We start from the raw sequence: 7459 nt of genomic DNA, 5'->3' as shown, positions 1-7459 counted from the left end.
CAGTATGTGCGTAATCATATTTTAACAAAACTTTGAGATTTTCAGATCTAAAATCGGCTTAAAATTGATTAAAATTGAAATTTCGTTCAAAAGTTGTTCGTGTTTCGCTGACATCATCCTGGTCCGCTCCAAATAATCACTTCTGGTTCGCTCATTTGGTAATATTTTAGGACCGCTTTTTGAGGCAGTTGTGAACCGCTCTTTGTGACATTTCTGGACCGCTCATACGGCATCACCGTAAAATTGTTGGCCCGCTTTTGAGACAACAATGTGGTTCGCTTTTTGTTACATCACATAGGATCGCTCAAATGGTTTATTGATATTTGGTCTGCTTTTCGTGACTTTTGATACTGAAATACCACTTATAAACATACACATTCACATGATAATGCATTGAATTTTGTGAACCGATTGAAAAAGATTGTCAGCAATTCCATCTTGTGTTGATATATGTAAACTTTAAAAGTTGTCTGATCTATAGTGTAAAGGCCCAATCAACAAAAAGTCAAAAAATCAATTAAGTCCATGAATTAATTACCTTTTCACCGCCCCATTATCTTTAAACGGTCCAATCCACTGTATTTCATCTATACATCCACCGCCCAAATCATTAAAGCCCATAATTTTCGGCCAAATCAGCTTGTGATTAAAACTGTTTGTGACCAAATTAGTTTTATCGACAGTTAATACTCTAAATGCCAAAATTGTTTGTCATTTAATTACCTAGACATTTTGATTCATAATGTTTGCATATGTTGTGTTAGTGATAGTGTTTTGTGGTGATAAGTAGTGTTTCCAGGTTGCGTGAGTTGTCGGATCGTACCAAAAATTGTTCAGTACGCATCAAAGTAAGGTCAAAAGGTTTGAAGTTCAGTCGATTCACACGGTTCGATCAGTCGTTTTGTCAGTCAAGTCGCGTGGTTTGAGTTGTGGTTTCTATCAGTTCGTACAGTCTAACGTTCAAAAGTTTCAAAGAGTCAGGCTGTTTGAAATTGTTCCGGGTCATAACAGTTCGCACAGTTTGTCAACCTTCAGTTCGCAAAAATAATCACCAGTTCGAGTACCAGTTTTATTTCCATAAATTGATAAATCTTTAAACTGATTGTGTTTTTGTTTGTGTGTTGTCAGGTATTTCCCGAAGCATCATTTGCGCTTTGAAACATGGCTGAAGAGTTCTACAATGCGTTCGCGACACCCGTTGCCCCTGTAACTCCTGCTGAAGCGTTGTATAATGAGAATGAGACGGGCACTCCTCAAAAACCGCCGAAACTCATGTACATTGAAGATTTTCAGGGATGGAGAAATCGATTTGAGAATTGGGTTCAAGCCTACAGATTCGATGCTTGGTGTTCACTGATAAAAGACTATGAGAAACCAAAGAATGAGCGTGGATTAGTAAAGGGTTTCGATGATTTTACTGAAGCTGATAAGTTGAAGTACACTAGTGAGAAGATGATGATCAGCATCCTTCAGCAAGCAGTTAAAGAAGATATCTTCGTCTTACTTCAACATAACGGAACAGCTAAATCCATTTGGGAAGCGTTGATTCAGAAATTCAGAGGGAGTGCTGATATGATCAAAAACAAGAAGGCATTATTGAAGAAATCGTTTGACATGTTTACTGCATTTGATCATGAAACAACCAAGCAGACTATTGATAGATACTGTCATTTGGTGTTGGAAATGGGTAGGTTGAATATAGTGAAAGATGATGATGAGTGGGTTGATAAATTAGCAGAGGCGTTACCACAGCATAAGTGGGGAACGTATTTGATGGTTGTGAAACTTATGAGAAAGTCCGAGAACATGAATTTGGCTCAGTTTATTCAGAAAATCGAAGAGCAGGAGCTGGATATTCAAAAGACAGCTATCATGACAAATCCAAATGCAAAGCAAGATGTCAGTCTATATTATCGGGGAAACAAGTTTGAGACCACTCCCAATCTTAGTCCAAAGATTAGTACTGCATTCAGTGCTGATGATTCTGCCAGTCCTCATGCAAGTACTACAACTCAGAGTGGTGGATCTACTTCATCATTCTCAAGCTTTGATCCTAACATCAACACACCTAGTCCTCAAAAGCAAAATTCTACAAATTTGCAATGCAATGTGACACTGAACATCCAGAATGGTCAAAGTCTTTCTCCTGAAGTGGCAAAGCAACACATGGCATGTCTTGTCGCTATGTTAGAATCGTATGAAAGTTTGATTGCAGGTAAAATTGGCAATCCGATGCTCACAAAAGAAGACTACGACCAAATCGATGCAGAAGAGCTTGAGTTGATGGATGTGAAGTGGTGCTTGGCCAGTGCATGTAGGAGAGCGGAAAAATTTCAACAGATTACGGGCAGAGACGAGTTTCGAGGAATGGCTACTTCTCCACTTGGTTTTGACAAGTCAAAGGTTACCTGTTTCCGATGTAAAGGAAAGGGTCACTTTAAACGGGAATGTAAGAACCAAGAGTCAACTGGTAGCCAAGAAAAGAGCAATTATTATCAGAAATCGATCTTTCATCAAATCGATCAAAAACCTCAACAAAAGGAACCGCAAACTGCTCATGGGAGAATGATTGAAGAAGCCAATAGGAAAGCTTATTATGGGATAATTGATCAAAATGATGAGGTTGTAGCACAGGGATTTAGTTGGGACAAGTATATACCTAGTAAAACTAAATCTGATGTGGCACTTGTTACCAGGATTCTGGATCAAAGTGAGGATTGTCAGAAAAGGATTCCTATATTTCCAGATCTTGGAAGTGATGTTGATACGGATGATGAGGAAGAGTATCTTAACAAATGTAGAAAAAGCATTGATCCTGACAATTTTAATTTTTTCTATGCAGATAAAGTTGAGATGCTGAATCAGAAGAAGATTGCTCGATTGTAGAGAGAACTAGAAGCTGCAAAGCTACTCGCTGATAAAAAGGCGAAGACTGAAGATGTCAAAACAAAAGATGAAGCAACTGCTGAAATTGCAATAGAGAAGATTGTTGAAATAGAGAAAGTGGTCGAGAAAATTGTCGAAGTCGAGAAACTCGTGGAAGTTGAGAAAATAGTTGAAGTTGAAAAGGTGGTCGAGGTAGAAAAGATTGTCGAAAAGATTGTTGAGGTCGAGAAACTTGTAGAAGTTGAAAAGACTGTCGAAGTCGAAAAGATAGTTGAAAATGTGGTTGAAGTTACTAAGCCTTGTGAGAAATGTTCAGAATCTTGCAAAGATTGTGAAGAAAAAGATAGAAAGAATGCTGAGTTAGAAAAAATGAAGGAAGATTTACTGTTTGATGTGAAGTATGTGAAAGAGTCATACGACGTATTGAACAGGACAATTGACAGTTTAAAAAGAGCAAATGCAGAATTTGAAAAAGCAAATGACAAAATGAGTGCAACTTTGATGACAAAGCAAAGCGTCATAAATGATTACATTGAAGATTGTGCTAACTTGAAGAAGGAGTTGGAACTTGAGAAGATCGAGAGTGAAAGGATCAACCGATTACTTTTGAGTTATACTACATGTGATTATCTGATTGATCGTGTTTATCCTACTGTCGCAGGTCTTGAAGCGTTCAAGAAAAAAGGAAAAGAAGAGGATATTGGTAAGAAACCAAGTGTCAAGTATAACAGATGTCCGCCTCCTATCTTTGAGAGTTATTCTCCCAGGAAACCAAACGAGGAACAAGTAGACAAGGCTCTAAACATCAAATTAAAGTCTGAAATCACTGATGAATTACCAGACAATATTGATGTTACATTCACAGCGTCTGACACTGATCATGAGTCCGAGTTAGTTAAGAGAGTTGTCGATCAGGTGTTGGATACAGATGAAGAGTCAAAACAGGAGTTTAAGTCTGAAAGTTCGAGTTCGTCAGAAAAGAGTCCGAGTTCACCGGTTAACAGGGTTTACAATAAAGAATTCCTGTTATCAAAATCTAATTTGAATGACGAATCAATCAAAGTAGCATATACGTTGAATGATTCAGACAAATTATATTCTGATGAGGAATTCCCAATAAGAAGTGTCAAAACTGAAATGATTAAACAGGTTTTCAAATTAACAGAAATTAATATTTCTGAAATAAAAGATTTAAATCTTGCTGAAAAACCTAAAAGGTACACTTCAAGAGTTCAACAGAGATTGAACAAGAAAAAGGGTTATGATTATGGTTCAGGTTATGGAAAGAAATCAAACCATAGTGGTAATCTCAAAAAGAAAGGTCTTGGTTTCAATTCTTCAGAAAATCATAAAAATCAGAAAACTTATAAACCAAAAACAAAATTTATTTCAGGTGGGAGTTCTGAAGATGAGCAGAAGAAACCGTTCTGGAAGCAGTCGAATCAAGAGTTTCTTGCTGAAGTGAAGAAGAATGTGAGAAAATATGTTCAAAGAGTTGATAGAAGAACCTGTTTCAAATGCCAAGAAGTTGGGCACATAGCATGGAATTGCCCCAAGTCCAACTACCAAAAACAGGGAGTTTCTTCTAACTCTGTTTGGAGAAAGACTTGTGCTGATAAGAAAGAACAATCTGTAAACATGGTTAAGAAGTTTGAAAATTCTACTTCTGAGGAAGGAGAAAGTTCAAAAAGGTTTTACAAAAGAAGAGGTGATTTAAGTAAACAAAAATGGGTTGTTAAATCTGAGGGTAATTCTGACAATGAATCTGATTCCATAAAATCGGAGGAGTCATTGGTTGATAAAAAGATTGTGAATTCCGTTCCTGTGGTGAACGATGAGAGTTTTCCGAAACTGTCAAAGGAAAATTTGATGAAGAAAGTTGGAAAGACTGAGATTTCAAATCAATTCTTCGCTGATAAAGGAGAATTTGATGTTGAGAAGGCTTTCAACGGGAAAGTCAAACACATTTTTGGGAAGATGGTTGATAAGAAGGTAAAAGGTGCTAAAGAATTTTATAAATCAAAATGTTGGTGAGACAGATGTGTTCCAAAGTCACCCAAGGCTGGTGAGGCTTGGGTGGACATTATGTTTGAGTAAAACACAGGACTTGCCGGAGATCCCAAGTTGGTAATCGTGGATCAGGTATTGGCATTTTTCTTGAGAAATTTACTACGGTAATGTCAATCATGCAAACGGTAAAAAAGGTTTGTTTGTGTTTGTTTACAAGTGGTTAGTAGATTTGATTGTGCGTAACTTGTGCATATGGTAAATCAAGGACATTAATTTGTACTTGCATTTTTCTACAAGTGATTGAGAGACAAGATGATGAACCACATCCCCGAACTTAGTGTTAAAATCAACCAAACTTATTTTCCGGAACAATCATTTTGATTAAAACAAACTTAAGTGTTTTGAAATCTAAATGAGAAAATAGTTTGTTGATAGGGGGAGTTCTGATTGTTTATGCCAAGAGAATGGCGAATTGATGCGATTTGATATCGGTTGTCATGTTTCTGTACAGTTTGTTTTCAATTTTCGTTAATGTGTTTGCATTTTAGGGGGAGTAGAAAATTTCAGAAAATCCAAAAACATTAGAAAATTTGAAAAAGACAAAAACATGATAAAATCCAAAAATGAGTTTGTTGTGAAAAAGAGGAAATGATAGTACATCAGCGGACTATCACAACATGCTAAAGAATTGGAAAGATTAAAAGTGTTAAACAATCTTACTGTGGATATGTCAGTAGATTTTTGCACATTTAATAAACTGTGTCGAGATATAAGCCTAAATTTCAAACTTGCTTGTTCTGTGGGTTAACACTAACTTGGATATATAGGTAACCCCTGAAATCTTGTTTGAAAGGTCCCTTATTCTGAGATACTAGGTCTTTATGCTCAGTGATATCTGGGGTATTATCCCGGGACTTCTGCTGTATGGAAGTACTGACCTAGTCCCCGGATAATACTTTCTGCAAATGCTTGAAAAAGCGCCGCCCTCAGCAAATCGATGAAACAATAAAATTGATAGTCATTGTTGTTGTAAAAAAGATCCTCTAAAGGGGACCCACCAAAAGTCGAGCCGTCATCTCTCTGCTGAACGGAAGTTCTGACCTGAGCTCTCACGGTTTCGCACCTAACCCCTTACAGATATCAGCTGTGGTATACTCACCTGTAAGACTGAATATTGGGATCTGGATACGGGAGTATATTCAAGTAGTGGGACACACAGATAAGTTTTAGTTTCTAAGTCATTAATATCGTATCTCGGAATAGTTGAACTTTGTGTGAAAATTTAAGTGGACCAGTATACTGACAATCTAGGTAAATTGTTTAGAACTTAAAATGAAATGAAGCTTAACGGTGTTGGTGATTTGTCTCATAAGCTGATATGATCCTCTTACACAAACTCACAAAAATAATATTTGTAAATATTTCTGTACTGCATTTTATTTCTCTTATGTCAAAAATCCAAAAAGATTTTCAGTGTGTTTTAGCATAAATTTTTTGAAAAAGTCAAAAAGATTTTCGACAACTGATATTGAAAAGTTGATGTTCAAAATTCCGAGTGCTAAACATGACGAACAGATGGTTTGGGAGAGTGTGTTGATTTTTGAAAACAAAAATGATATATATCTCAAAGTGGTTCTTCAAATTATAAAATCATTCTGTGATTGTATAATTTCTGCGAATGACTCATTAGATCTTTACATATTATCATCGGAAGTTTTATTTTTGGGTAGAGGATGTGCAGCTTTCAAAGAGATATAGAACAAGGTTCCGATACCTGAAGACTTTGTGATTACAACATGCCAGACTGCGATCCCAGTATATCGAAAGGGGGAGTCTGAAGACATCCGATTAAAGATTGTTCGTGGAGAGTTTATTAGTGATGATGTAAAGAGAAGAGAAAGATTTGAGGATGCTTTCACTGATAAAGACTGAAGTCGTTGAAGACTCGACACTTTAGACTCGTCAACATCTGAGGCCTGAGGGGGAGTCTGTTGGTGCAGTCATCTGTCGACTACGTCTAATGTCGAGTTCGGGTTGCGATGCGGATCTGATCAAGCATGATGTCATCATGTTTAATGATGACATCATGTGACATCATCATTTATTGCATCATTACATCAATATTCTAAATACAAGAAAATAATAATATGATCAACATCAAAGGAAATCAGTAAACGAAAAAGGAAAGGTGAATTGTGTTCATTTGGTTGTGATTGGACCTTTGGATGGTCCAATGAAACATCACCAAATGAAGGCCAATGAAATGAGAGCTCACAAGAAGACAAAATGGAAGGTCATGATATGGATCGCTTTTATGAACATATGTCAGATCGCTTTTATGGAATAACATACGGATCGCTTTTAAGGAAAGCATGTGGAATCGCTTTTATGAACATGCATGGATCGCTTATTTGACTGTTACTATAAGCGATCCCAAACTAGTATATATAGGATCATTGTTCATTTCATTTGTAACAACTTTCAGATCTGATACCGAGGTATTGCCGGTTTTTCCTTGTAATCGAAACGTTGTAAAATCATTAAAAAAGAGGATTTAAGTGTG

Source organism: Helianthus annuus, chromosome 4 (assembly GCF_002127325.2).
Source record: "Helianthus annuus cultivar XRQ/B chromosome 4, HanXRQr2.0-SUNRISE, whole genome shotgun sequence".
NCBI lineage: Eukaryota > Viridiplantae > Streptophyta > Magnoliopsida > Asterales > Asteraceae > Helianthus > Helianthus annuus.
This window is presented reverse-complemented; position numbering follows the sequence as displayed.